Source organism: Microcebus murinus, chromosome 2, assembly GCF_040939455.1.
Source record: "Microcebus murinus isolate Inina chromosome 2, M.murinus_Inina_mat1.0, whole genome shotgun sequence".
Classification (NCBI taxonomy): domain Eukaryota; kingdom Metazoa; phylum Chordata; class Mammalia; order Primates; family Cheirogaleidae; genus Microcebus; species Microcebus murinus.
In genome coordinates this window covers 101,423,467-101,438,481 of record NC_134105.1, presented here as the reverse complement: position 1 = coordinate 101,438,481, position 15,015 = coordinate 101,423,467, and the positions used below count along the sequence as shown (strand labels likewise).

Here is a 15,015-nt window from a genome sequence, read left to right as displayed (position 1 = left end):
CAAAAAGATGCAGGGGGCAATTTTAAAGGACTCCCACTGGCTAAAAAATGAGACAAATAATCACTGCAATTGGTCAAAACATGTTACAGAAAAAGAGAAATCCACAAGTACATGATGATACTTTTTTTAAAAAAGTTATCTTTGGAAATTGCTAGGCCACCAACTCATTCTGAAAACTGGTAAAAGAAAGAATTCAGCATTTATTTTTTCTTTCCTATATAAATTGTATTTCAAATTACTAGTTGATGAGGAAAGTTCTTTTTGATAAAAAGAATTACAATTAATAAATAAAGAATAAGAATGAGTGATAGCATTAGAAAACTACCAGTTATTAACCCCTAATGAAAAGATGGTTCTAGCAACAATCATCACCATGTGTTTATAGCATTGAGTGAAAGGTTTATGGAGAACTTTTAAATGGCTCGATGATCCCAGCTACTCAGGAGGCTGAGGTTGGGGGATAGCTTGAGGCCAGGAGTTCGAGCCTAAGCCTAAGAAAAGCCAGCCTAAGAAAAAAAGTGAGACCCCATCTCTTAAAAAATAAACAAAAAACTGAGCCAGGCACAGTCTCACGTGCCTATAGTTCCACTGCTCCGGAAGCTGAGGCACAAGGATCTCTTGAGCCCAGGAGTTTGAAGCTGCAGTGAGCTGTGATCACACCACCTGCACTCCAGCCTGGGCAACAGAGGGAGACGCTGTGGCTAACATAATTAATTAATAAATAAATAAATAAATAAATAAATAAATAAATAAATAAATAAATTTTAAAATTAAAATGGGTAGATGGATGGTACTGACTACACCCAAATCTGTAGATCAATCTTAACATCTTTAAAAGTAGAACATCCAGACAGCATGTGCCTCCATTATGGTGTAATAAGAAATGCACAATATCTCATCTGATCTGTTTGCCACAAAAAAAAAAAAAAAATGGAACTTGAATTTACTTTAAGCTTCTAGTTACTTCTAGCTTCGAATTACCAGTTTACAAAAAAACACTGGGAAATATAAGAGCATCACAAGAAAAGTTAAGTGACATCAGAAAGAAGCAATCAACCAAATTGAAAATGTAAGAAATTCTTCAAGATAAATAACCTATTTGGGCCAGGTGGAGTGGCTCACGCCTATAATCCTAGCACTTTGGGAGGCCAAGGCCAGTGGATTGCTTAAGGTCAGAAGTTCAAGACCAGCCTGAGCAAGAGGGAGACGCTGTCTCTACTAAAAATAGAAAAAATTAGCTGGACGTGGTGGCGCATGCCTGTAGTCCCAGCTACTCAGGAGGCTGAGACAGGAGGGTCGCTTGAGCCCAGGAGTTTGAGGTTGCTGTGAGCTAGGCTGATGCCACAGCATTCCACTCAGGGCAACAGAGTGAGACTCTGTCTCAGGAAAAAAAAAAAAAAGATAAATAACATATTTCTTTACAAAGTAAATGATGTGAAAGAGGAGGGGAACCGCTACAAATGAAACTTGAGAAACACATCAACCAGACATGTGAATTTTGTTTGCATCCTAACTCAAACAAACCAACTCAAAAATCACAGTTTTGAAATAATTATGGAAATGTGAGCAAGAACTAGGTGTTGTGTGACATGAAAGAAGTATTGTTATTAATAGTTCTGTTAGGAATAATAACAACATTAAAGTTATGCAAAAAAAGAGAAATGTCTGTCAGAGACGCATACTCTAATATTTGTGAGTGGGAAAAAAATGTGATATCTGGGCTTTGCTTTAAGATAGTCCAGGAAAAAAAAAAAGTGGGGCCAGGGGGTAACTGAAACAATATGGGCGGAATGTTGATTTATTTTTCATCTGACTGCTGGGCAATTGAAGGTTCATTGTCCCATTCTTTCTTTTTGGGTGGATTTGATAAATTCTATAATAAAAAAAATGATTACCACATTAACGTGAAATTTCTTTGCAGTGTGCAGCTCTATCCATGGGAAGGACAATATTGTTATGAGGCATAGACAAATGGTGCTAAATTAACCCAGAGGGCAGTACTAGGGCCAAAGAGTAGGGGTAACTTTCTAGATAGGAAACCAGCATTGATAAGCACATCAAGAAGCAGGCTCTCTACACAGCAGTAAGAGCTTAGCTTAGTTTTCAATTAGCAATAATCGTGCCTCAGATAAACCTCATTGGCTATGGTACTGCCACTGTGCAAAGCTAAGGAGCATAGCTTAGTACAAAATGCGGCAATTCTACTTCTACAGTCTCCACGTCTGAGGTTTAGCCTATGGCTATGTGACACAGTGTATCCCCCCATCTAAATTACAGACTCAACCTTGCCACTCTCTGTCTCATTACCCTGTTTTATTTTCTTCATAGCAATTATCACTGTGGTTATCTTATTTGTGGTCTGATTATTTATCTTCAATCTCCATCTCCCCTATCAGAAATCAATATTGAGGGCAGGAACTTTGTCCCCTATTCTGAATCTTAGTATAGTGCAGGCAGAGTTAAGATGCCTAATAAATATTTGTTGAATGAATAAATGCATTACAGCATATTTAATTACTGTAGAGACTTGGAGGCAAGACAATGCCCAACAATAAGGAGCTGGTTAAATAAATGGTGGACTATCCATAAAATAGAAAACATTACGGTATAAAAAATATGCTATGGATAAACGGTTATTGTCATAAAAAGATGCTATGATACGTTATTGGGTGAAAGGTTCAGATGAACAAATAGCATTCACAGCTTGAATATAATTTTGTTAAAAGAAAAAATAAGTCTATATAAAGAAACATCTGGAGTAATAAGCAACGATGTGTAAAAATGATTATCTATGGATAATAAAACTATGAGTTGTATCCTTTGTTGTTCATATTTACATTTTTCTGCAATTGACTTTCATATGCCCTGGGTTTAAACAGAGCAGTGCTACTTCCTCTATAATAGAGGGAATCATAATCTCTTTTCTGCCTAAACAAATGTGTTGTGCCCTGAATATTTTATTATTACTCAGTATAACGAAAAAATGTACTTTAATAGTAAATGTACTTTAATATCGAAAACTTAATACAAAGATTTTCTTAAAAATTAAGTTTCTCAAAATGAAATCAATGATCCCATGAAGCAGTGAGCTCTCATCTTGTCTCTAGATGTGTTCAGCGCTAACCAGCTTACTGCAAAGGGACTTTTTTCTGCATTGAATGAGTGATCCGGCCAGGTCACTGATAACCTTTTCAAATTCTAAAGATGTTGTAAATTTTGAACTATTCATCCCTAAAAGTTTTTTATAACATATTTGCAACTAAACAGTAATACATTAATTGTTCCTACTTTATTACTGATGATAAACTAGTCGGGGAATGGAAATAATGTCAAAAATGAGCCCAGGCATTTTTCCTGTTTCAGACTGGGTGGAGTACAGCATTAACGTGCTACTTTACACTGAAATGCACCACACCTTGATGCAATTTTCTGATTCGTACCAACTACAAAGCAAGGATTAAATTATATAGTTTGTGCTGTCAACAATCAATCAACAATTGTGTTGTGCAACTTCAATAGACAAACCGTAGTGCCAAGAAGACAGAGAAATATCAAGATGTATAGGGCACAGCCCCTGTCCTAAAGAAGCTTAGAGTCTAGCAGTTGTCTGAGAGATCTGCCACAGTTAGCAGTGCAGTGAGAATCAGTAGTCTGCCCCTGGGATTTGACTTCCTTTTGAGGTTCTTTCACATCAAGTACCACTGGCCCGCCACAGAAGTCCCCAGGGTGTCCTTGCCCCTAAGAAGAGCAGAAATTCTTTCTCTTGGTTTCCCTTAGCATCGCTGAGACAATCTGGAACTTTCAAACAATTAACACTGGTTCTGGCAGTGTTGCTTATTAGGAAACTGTGGAACATTTATACTATAACCATCTCAAGGGGTAGACAAGATATAATAAATATCTTTTTAATGCATATAGCATATATAAGCTTATCCTTAGATACCAAAATCAAAATAGGAAGTCCATAAGTTGATATGGCAGCTGAGAGTGGAGAATGTCATTTTCTAGGGGTTTGGGATCTAAGGTCAAGAGGAGAAGGAGACAAGGTTGGGAGCGATAAAGGAGATATCCTCCCTGAAAAAGGTGGACCAGAGAAAGGATACTGCAAAACAGGAAGAAGCTTGTCCGCCTTAGCTGGACTTATGGGGAGGGGGGGAATATGCCCTAAAAGTTCATAACCGTGGGCCTGCATCTCCTATCTGTTTGCTACTCTTTCCAAAGGATACTATACACATGATCTAAGAATCTCCAAGGTAGGTAATTAACATAAAAATTGGTCCGAGACAGGTGACAGATTACCTGAAACATCTGGCAGAAACAAACCCTAAATTAATCTAGAGGGAATTGTCTTCAATATAAGTCCCATAGGATGTCCGCAAATAAAGTCTCTGAAGATAAATTCATGCGGATTATTTTCTTGTATGTTACATAATTTTGAATTATGAGTTCGTCTCCAGGGAGATTCAATAAATACTATAAACAGTTGAACTAGACTACCAAGGAATTTCAGATAAGAGAACTATCAGATATATGTTGGATTATGATGTGTCAATGTAGGTTCATCAGTTGTAACAACTGTACCAACCACTCCAGGGGGGGATCTTGGTGATAATGGAGAAGGCTGTGCATGTGTGGAGGCAGAGTGTATATGAGAAATTTCTGTGCCTTTCTTTCAATTTTGCTGCGAAGCTAAACCTGCTCTTTAAAAAAAAAATGTCTTTTTTGAAAAGTATGTTTAACATTATTAAAGACAATAAATAAGAATTTTAAACATAGGAAAATACAGAGACACCGTGGAAAAAGAATCAAATAGAAATGTAAGAAATCAAAAATATATTCATTGGCATTTGAAAATCAATGAATGGCATTGGTTAAGATTACATTTGGCTAAGAATAAAAGAAAAAAGAGACAATGGATTAATAAGTTAAAAGCTTCTCATATAAAATTAGTTTTGCTTCTCACCTAAAATTCCAGATCTTGGCCATCTAGCACTGGCATTAAGGCTCCATAGACATCTGGGACTGATTATTCCTCTACCTTTCTGTTTCAACTCCTAGTGGGTGACATTTGTTCTTTTGGTTCAATATGCAGTTCCAGCCCTTATGACACATTCCAGGCAGAGAGAGGAAAAAAAGGATGAAGAAGGGAAAGCGGGCAAAGGGTGTGAGTCTATCCTTTAAAAAGTATCTTGGAGATACTCCCACGGGCATCCTAGTGCCCAGAACTGAGTCATGTGGCCACACTTAGCTGCAAGGGAGCCTGGGATATTTATTCTGAGCAGCCATGGACCCAACTAAAAAATTAGGAGTTTTACTAATGTGGAAGGAAGTTGATATGGTTTGGATGTTTGGCCCCTCCAAATCTCATGTTAAAATGTGACCCCCAGTGTTGAATGTGAGGCCTGGTGGGAGGTATTTGAGTCATGGGGGCAGATCCCTCATGAATGGCTTGATGCCCTGCCCCTGATAATGAGTGAGTTCTTGCTTTATTAGTTCACACGAGAGTTGGTTGTTTAAAAGAGGCTGACACCACCTCCTCTCTCTCTGCTTCTTCTCCCACTGTGTGACACGTCTGCTCCTCCTTTACCTTCTGCTTTGATCGGAAGCTCCCCAAAGCCCTTACCAGAAGCTGGTGCGATGCGTCTTGCATAGTCTGCAGAACAGTGAGCTAAATAAACCTCTTTTCTTTATAAATTACCTAGCCTCAGGCATTTCTTTATAGCAGCACAAACTGACTAATACAGAAGGGAATATAGATACTGGAGTAAATTAACAGTTAGGTTGGCAAACAATATATTAAAAAGAACTGAAAGGAGAAATCATGAACTGAAAGATAAATATGCCTAAGTGATTTAGAATGCAATAATTTCTGGAATATGTAATTCAAAAGTCCTACATGCATCTAATGAGAGTTCCAGAAAGAATAAATGAGGGGTAATATTTATTTTTTAAAATAAAATTTTAATAAAAAATAAAATATTGATTTTATTAAAAAAATATTGATTTTTTTTTAACCTGGAGTTCTGTATCCAGCTAAAATATCATTTAAAGGTGAGGACCCAATTAAAATATTATATTTTTAGATGAAGATTGATCTAACAGGTAGTGGCTAAAAGAACTACCAAAGTATTTACTTCAGGAAGAAGGAAACTAGATCCAGAAGGATAGTATGATCTGAAGTAGGTAATGATAAGGGGGGGAAGGGAGATGAAAAAATAGATAAAAATAAACAAGCAATAATGGTATAAAGTAGTATAATAAAAGTAATGAAGGCCAATTTGAGGGCATTAAGATGAAGCTATAGTATGAGACAACAATAAAATGTAAGGCAAGAAGAGGATACTTGGAGCTGAAGTACTCTAAAGTGTTACACTGTTCCAGAGGTTTGGACTGTGTACAGAGCTGCCCCTCATATGTGGTGCGGAGGTGTGACCTCACCACAGCTGGCTTGCTCCCACCGTACGTGGGCATGGATTAGGATTTCCAACTCAAGCCACATGACAGGTCCCTGATCCTTTATGTCCACATTCCCTACCCATTTTCTTGTGGAGGATTAAAAGATGATGGTGGTAGATATAAAGGGGGGGAAGGATGAAGGAAGAACTACTGGGAAGGAAAAAGCAATACAGCTTGGTAACTGGCTAGATACAAAATCAACAGAAAAGAAAGAGTCAAAGATTTCACTGCAGTTTTCATTGTAGATGGTGACAGTATCCCCATCTGAAGTCGAGAAATCTAAAGGAAAACAAATCAGCTTGAGAAGTAGCTAGGTTTGGAGTGAGATGTGTCTAAGCTATCCAAATGAAACTATTCCATGAGATTCAAAGGTTTTTAACCTGTAATTTGCAGAAAATACCATTACTAGAGATAGAAATTTTAGAGATATTCACAGAAAGGAATCTCCCCAATGCATCTTTCCATCTGAAATCCTAACCAAGAGCCTATCACATACTAGACCCTCAATAGAAGTGTGAGTGGATGAATGAATGACAGTTCTCTGTAGAAAGAGAAAGTCAGAGAGCTATGGGCTCAACATTAGGTATAATTCACAGATGTAGAAGTGGAGCTAGGGAAAAACTAGCAGAGAGGAAGGTAGGAGACGCCAAATGAATTATAAAATGCTGAGGGCAGTGCAGTGTCCAGAATGGAGGGGCGGGAGCTGACCAACAGGGGCAAAAGCTGGGATCCTGGAAATTGAAGAAAGACCACTGGACACAGGGCTTGAGAAAGGACATGGTAGCTGGAGTGAGATATTCTGGCAGGACGGTTGGTGGGACAGCATTATTCAATGGAGTTTAGGATGATTTAAGTAAAAGATAAGACTATGAAGGGCACTCTGAAATTTGAGGAAGGCGCTAAGAAAAGAAGTTAGACGAGCATAGCACTACAGAAGAAGTTAATGCCCCATTTGTTAAGTTAACTTTGATATAATTAAAAATACAGAAGAGAGACCTAATAAGCCCCCAAAATGCCATGGTCCTTCGTGCCTCCAAGATAATGTTCCAGGAGCTTTAAGGAGTTCCAGGAGCTCCAAGGCCTGCCGTATCTGTGCCCTGGCTACCTATATAATCTCACCTGCTCTGGCTTGCTTGGGCTCCAGCCATGCAAAAGCATTTGCTATAAAACACGTTTGCCACTCTGGCTTTTGCGCTTGCTATTGTTTACTTTAACTTCAGTATTTTTTCTATGTTCTTAACCCGATCAATTCCTACACATCCCTCAGGTCTAAACTCAAACAAACCTTTTGTCCATCCCTCCAATGGCTGAGCCATCGCCTCTCTGTGGTGTTGACTTCGGGTATTTATCGCATTACACAGTATTATGACATGCGGCTCTCTCACACAAACTACTAGAGTGTCATAAAGCGCTTAGGATATAGTAAGTACTCAATAAATTTTTAATGAATGAAAGATTGCAGTAATGAATGAACAGAAATCATGTGAGGTAGATGGAGGAGGTTAATTCTTGGCTTTCAGGTACATGTAATCACATTTCATAGGAAGGGTAGGAAAATGGCCTTTGAACACTGAAAATTAAGTTTCCAAACATGCAGAGTGGATATAGCTACATTATAGGCAATGAAACTAATACATTCTTAAGAGTGAGATATATCATTAAATGAGATGGATTAGAAGCCCTCGCTCTCGCCCTTATGCAATGTTTATAAGAGAAAAGGAGATACTTGCTTTTCTAGGGTCAACCATCACTCCTGAGGCAAGCTGACACATTTCAGACTTAACACGGCCAAATCATTCTGATCTGCTACAGCGTCATCCAGAGAAGAGGGGGTGTTTTGCTGACTCACTATGAATGCCAGTTTTCCTTTTCAACTTGTTCTACTCAGTTAAAATGAAACTATTATCCCTCTAGATGGAACTTCTTACTCTAACTGTTCAAGGTCTTCAAGATACCAAAGAGGGATCATGCACTGGGAAGGAAGATCCTCACTGGATGACACCCTACTGCCCTGGTTCTCTTTTGCCTGGATTTGTAGAACCTAAGAGTTGACAGTAGCCTTATAAATTGTCTAGGACAAACCTTTCAGTTATTGCCCTCATCACTTGGACCTCGACTTCTTCCTTACTGCTCAGTTTCCACTCAACTCAACTCCTGGCCTTATGTCTTGGCCTTTCATTCATTCATTCATTCAACATGCGTTCATTGAGTGCCTTTGCTGTCTTGGGCTCTGTTCTTTACACTGAGGCTACTGCAATGAACAAGACAGACCAGGTCTGTTTTCTCATGGCCTTCCGATTCATTCATTCCAAGGACTGGACTCCCGCCTCTGTATGGCTTATGACCGTTCATCTCAGTTGTGTTTATCTCACTTTTCAGGGGGCCCAGCCTCACATCAACCCCTCATGGTCATGTCCTGCCAGCACCTCAAACCCAACACATCTTGGACCGAACTTACTCTCTTCCTCCCCAACCAGTTCTTTTGTCTGAATTCTCCGTTTTGTCTATGCTGTTGTCATTTCCCAGTCACCAGGCACAAAGCCTCGGAGACACCCTAGTTGATTCCTCTTCCTCAACCCCAATACATCACCCAGTTCGGTCTATTCTACTTCCTTCTGGAAAAATGCTTTTCATATCTGTCATTTCCTTTTCTTACCCACTGCCATGTGCCAGGTTCAGATCTTTATTTTGAACCTGGGCCATTGTGCCTGTTCTCTGCATTCACCTCCTCTTCTAGAGCACCCTCGTCGTTGCTGCCTGATTAATCTTAAGGTAGAGAGTACTGTGGATGTTATGTAAAGCAACTTTTTCTATCTTTCCAAAATACTTCTTCCAAAACCATCTCCCTGCCACCACACCCCATAAATATGACATGTTTTAACCTCCTTGGTGTGACACGCACAGCCATCTGTGATCTGGCCTCCTCTCTCCTTCTCTGAGGACGTGTCCTCAGGGTGTTTCTACACCACCACCACAACCCTGAGTCCCCATTCTCCTCCCTCGGTCCAAGCTTGAAACTGCTCCCCACCTTCCCAGTGTTGAGAACAACCTTGATTTTGGAGTCAGACACACCCAGTTCAAAACCTCGTTCTGCCAATCACAAGCCACAAAGCTCTGTGTTCCAGTTTTTTTATCAACAAAATGTGGGGAGAGTTGTGAGACCCAAATGAAATAATGCCAAGATCATAGTATGTGATCATCTCAATGGCAAGCCTGTGTGGCAAGCAGCTGGGATTGCAAGCTACGTTTCTAGTAATGAAAGTCTCTAGTGGGGCCAACATAACTTGGTGCACCTGTAGCCTCAGGCTTCCAGTGGGGCAGGGACCCCCAGCCGCGTGCTTTCCTGCTCTGTGCAATGGCTCCCACTCCTGCCTGAGTAACACTTCTTCACAGAGGCCTTCCCTGGCCCCACCTAAAATCCCTGCACACATCTAGTTAGTGTTTATACTCCTACCTTCTTTATTTTCATCACAACACTTTTCACTATGTGAAATAATCTGGCTTTCTTGTCTTTGGCCCCAGAAAGTGAGGTCCATACCTGCAGGGTCTTGGTCTCATTCCTGATTCTGTCCCAGCCCCATAAACAGTGTCTGATAGAATTGAACAAATACATAAATGAATGAATCTCTCTCTGATGTGTTGCCATCCATCAGACCCAGCCCAGATTCTTCTTCCCATGAAGTCTTGCAAATATTCCAGTCCACAGTAACTTGCCCTCATTCGAAGTCCTATAATAATTCCTCATCTAAATTCAGTTGACTCCCCATAGCAATTGCCGATGCCATGTTCTGCTGTGACATTTCTTGTATTTTGGATCTGATTTATCATTCATATCTTGTATTATTATTTACATTTCCTGAATCAGACTAAAAACTCCTTGAGGCCAAGAAATGCTTTTATGTATTTCCCTAAAATTCCTTAGGACAATACTTTCCTGTTCCCTAATATGTACCTGGCATGATGCTAGAAGCCAGAAATGCAATGATGAATATAGCACTGTCTCTAAATATTTACCTAGGTGATATTATTCAATTATCTCAGTGCATACTAGCAAGAGATGGCTCTTGCCTCTCTTAGAAGTCATTAGCAGACCTGGTCCAAACAGAGACTGCCCTGTGTCTGCTGGATAACCTCAGGTGGGTAACTTAAATTCTAGGAGCCTCTCCTGACATGTTAAACAGAGATAATAATATTTATCTTACAGCATTATGAAAGAGATAATATATATGGAAACACCTTGTAAATGGCTAACTGCTACATAAATATTGGTTGTTATTATTGCCATTCTAATAAAAATAATTTAAGCTGAAATTGGAGCCATTGTGAATAAAATACATTCAGTAATAATGTCCATTTATTCCAAAGATAATAGGAAACCTGATTCTGTCTGTCACAGCATACTGGGTGACAACCTTTGAGTAGGATTGCACGTTGCCAAATTCCCCACTAGCCCAGCGTGCTGGGGTGTGACCACTGCCACCTAAGAGGGAATGTCTGGGCCACACATACAGCTTTACCTACTGCTGGAAATCACAAAAGCCTGCGGGGCCAAGAGCAGAAGGCTCTAGACCATCCGAAGTAGTTTTCTAGGTTCCTGACAGAAAACTATTCTTAAAATGCCCAGATGTCTGCCATTAAAGTCTACCTGTGGTGGCCTGCTGGGTTTCAGTGACACGTGTGGGCCTGGTGGTGCCACTGTGCTTACGGCCAGCCATTGGATCGATACCAGCGTGACTCTCGTGGGAGGGCACATATTCTCGTTCAGATTTGCATACCTCTCGGTGAGTCGCAGCCTTTCCTGCCCAAAACTCAGGCCACAGCTTCCTGCTCCAGGGCCAGCCCTCACTCTCAGATTGGCTTTCCCGTCTGTCTGTTCTGAGTCAGGCAGTCCTCCCTTCCTGCCCCGCCCTCCGCCAGGTCCCCGGGGCTTGCTGCTTCAACACACGTCACCAGTGTGGGGGGGAGGCAGGTCCACAGGTGACATCATCTGTTTATAAGCAGCTTCCACAAATCACCTCCCACTGGAAGTCACAGAATCTCAGAGATGGAAGTAAGGGCCCCTCCTGGGCAGGGCAGGACTGCCCTCCAGAGCCTACATGGCAAAGGGTCACTTGGGCTCAACTTTAAACATCTGGATGAATCAACAGAGCATTTCCGACCCCGCCTCTGAGCCGACACCTGCAACAGCTGGCTGCTGGGTGGATGCCATGACAGAGCTCACCAGTCACTGGGTCACTGAGGGAGCAGCAACCAAGAAACCAAGCTGCAATTTTCCAAGATCCTGGGTGTGCCCACAGAGCCCCGAGTGTGCTCTCCCATGGGTGGTGGTGACTTTTAAAGCAGTAGAGCATGACTCTGAGTGTGAGGGCATGACTTGGGACAGTCACGGCAGACAGGTCCTGGTTCGAATCTCATCTTCCTCAATCACCATCTGGGGGCCTTGGACATTTACTAACTGTGTGATTTTGAACAAGTCACTGGAACTCTCTGAACCCCCACATATTAATATAAATAATAAGAGTCTTTATTTTAAGATTATTGTGTGGATTAAGTGAGTTAATATATGCAAAGTATTAACTTTGCCAAATAAATGGTAGCTACTGTTACTATTATTATCACCACTATCTCTTCCTTTCTGAACCCAGCAGACATCATGCAGCGGATGCTGGTCTCCTATTTCGTCTTTCCTGAAATGGGTGGGTAAAATGTATGCCAGTAGAGCTGGGCTTCTGACCTGCTCCGGATGACAGCCCCCCACACACCCTGCCACCGCCACAGCCACCATCCCTAGAGAATGAGATTACCGTGTCTGAGCACAGTTCGGCACACCCCAGAGACTCCCAGAAACTCATGGCCCCTGGTCATGCCTCAGTGCACAGATGAGACCTGGAGAGGGTGGTTTCTAGTCTCCTGGAAGTCTCGGTTTGGGAGAAGTTTCCTCACCCAGCAAGCATAGCAGTGAGTCAATGCTTCTCCTTGCCAAAATAAAAGACTCAGTTGGCCTGATTCCAAAGCCCCCAGGAATTGCCAATCCAAACACAGCTGCCTGCACCTAGTAGACAGGAGGGTGGGCACCTCAGTGGTAAGGCTTAGAAAGCCTCAGGCGGGACCAAGGGGAACAATGAGGGCCATAAGCCCTGGAGTCAGTTGTTGAGTCTTCGCCAGGCACCCACTGAGTAACTTTGAGCAAGCTGCCTAACCTCGGTTTCTCTTCCATAAAGTGGGTATAACAGTACCCACCTCAGTGAGTCATTATGAGAATTAGAAGCTGCTTCTCGATGTAAAGCCCTTGGAATACTGAAAACAGTCAGTATGTGATCACTACTACCATAATTAACTACCAGAAAGCCACGTTCTTGTTCAGGCATGAGCTGTAGTTTTCTGCCTTTCACAAACTTGCCAAGGCTTTTTACCCAGCCTGAGTGAGAGGTAGTGGATGAGGCAATAGAACGAGGTTAAACAAATACAACACAAGTGAAGGAACAAATAGGCAAGCAGCTGTCAGGAGGTAGACACTTTAATATGACATCTTCAAAGAACAGTCAAATCGGCGGGCATTTACTGAACGCCTGCTGTGTGCAAGCCCCTGCAGACAGCAGGGTGCAGCGTCCCACCCATGGTTCTCTGATGCCCCGGAGAGAGAAGTCACACGGGGCTCAGGGGGGTTTTGTGGGGCTCGAAACTAGGATGGGTTTCTGAACACCGAAGTGCGGTTAGCCGTGCGGGGCGGGGGGCAGCTCTGAGGCCCCCCGGGAGCTGTGGTCACTGCCGGGAGGAGAAGCGGGTGGGGAGGCATGGGCCCGGCGCGTCGCCCTGGCGCAGCTCTGGGGGGCGGCGGGCCGCGTCAGCAGCTGCCCGAGCAGCAGCCGGAGCCCGGGTTGCAGGAGCGCTGGGACCTCTGGCTGCCGCCCCCGCAGCAGCCGCAGCAGCCGCTCCGCTGCCGGCGGCGCCTCAGTGGAAAGCAGCAGCAGCCGCCGGAGCCCGAGCCGGAGCCGCAGCAGCCCGAGCTACCGCAGCAGCCGCCGCCGGAGCCGCAGCAGCCGTCACAGCAGGAGGAGGAGGACGGGGCGGGCGCGGGCGCGGGGCACGGGGCGGGGCCCTGGGAAGACCCCTTGGAAAAGCCCTTGGCGGCAGCGGCGCTCTGCTGGGAGGACATCGCAGCTCCTCGCGGCGAACCTGGAAGAAAGGCAGCCTTTCAAACACCAGCAGACTTTTTTCCTGCAAAACAGGAGAACTGCGGGCTTCTGAGATGTGGTTTAGCGTCCACCATCCTGGCCCCGTGCAAGGGGGGGAAAGCACCCAGAAAGAAGGGAAGCAGAGAAACAAATCCAAAACAGGTGTTTCCAGTAAGTTAAACGTGCATGGAGCATGTTTAGGCAAACTAGTCTAGGCAAAGAATCAATGGCTTTCCATTTTCTCTGACTAGAATAAGGACCGCCCACGTTCTCCTAGGTAAAGAATAAAGAGGGTAATGTGGCCATTGACCTGTGTGATCCAGCCCAAAATCTTCTCTTGTCTTTGCCTCTACCTCATTTCACTTTGGCCACAGACCTTCAAGTGATATTCTCATGGCTACTAGCATCGTATAAAACACCCCATCTGTTAGAAAATATCCATATCACACCTGCGTCTGTACCTCCTGGGTCTAAAGAATGTGCAAATGCCAGAAGCATGTCCTGGTCATTCTTTCTCATTTATGCCTCTCATCCCCCACAACCACAAGGAGGAGGAGAGTGGTGCAGATGATAGAAATAGTCCTATCCGAGAACCCGAGTTCTGGTCAGTGCTCTTACAGACTTGCTATGTAAACTTTCAAAAGTCCCCATCTGGCCTCCGTGCCCTCATTAGTACCATGAGAGGTTGGCTCGGTTGAAGCCGAAGGTGCTTTCCAGGGATCTCCCTCCATGGTTACATGCTGGCTATGTTCTGTCTTCTCTCCTCCCCTGTCTTCAACTCTCCCCACTGTCCTCCCCCAGACCCCGCTTGGAGACTTACCAGACGCTGGCTACACTGGAAGACTCACTTAGTTCTCCAACTGGAACAGGCCACCTTCCAGGCAGTGGACTGAGCAGTGTCCAGCCACAGAACCTTTTATAAGATTGTAGGCAAGTTCCAGCTCTTGGGAGGGGCCCATTGCCCAATAGAGATGCTCAGCTGACACTCACATCCCAGAGACATTCATCACTCAGGTAGCACTGTAGGTGGTGCACGTGGACGTCCAAGTCACTTCACAGAGGTGCCAGGATTGCTCTGGCATGTTTACTTTCCAAACAGGACACTGTTCATAGCTTGGAGGGCTGCGTATGAGCTGAGGGTAGGCACGGGGCCCCTTCTGCCCTTGGCTACAATGCACACACATACACACAAACACACACATGGCTCCACTTGCCCACACACCCATGCCTGTGTAAGTCATCTCCTTGGTAGTTAGTGGTCCGCTTACTTGTTATCTTGGTTTGTATCTCTCTGCCTCTTGGGCCTCATCTCCCCAGGACAGGCCACAGGCTATGCGATAAGCCTGCTGGGTTTCATCCAGATGCTTCCAGAAGGAGTTGAGTA

At 43.3% G+C, this 15,015-nt stretch overlaps 1 pseudogene; it reads right to left on the bottom strand.

Moving 5' to 3' along the window:
• Positions 1-2,042: 2,042 nt before the first annotated feature.
• Positions 2,043-2,168, bottom strand: LOC142869671 (uncharacterized; annotated as a pseudogene).
• Positions 2,169-15,015: the final 12,847 nt, after the last annotated feature.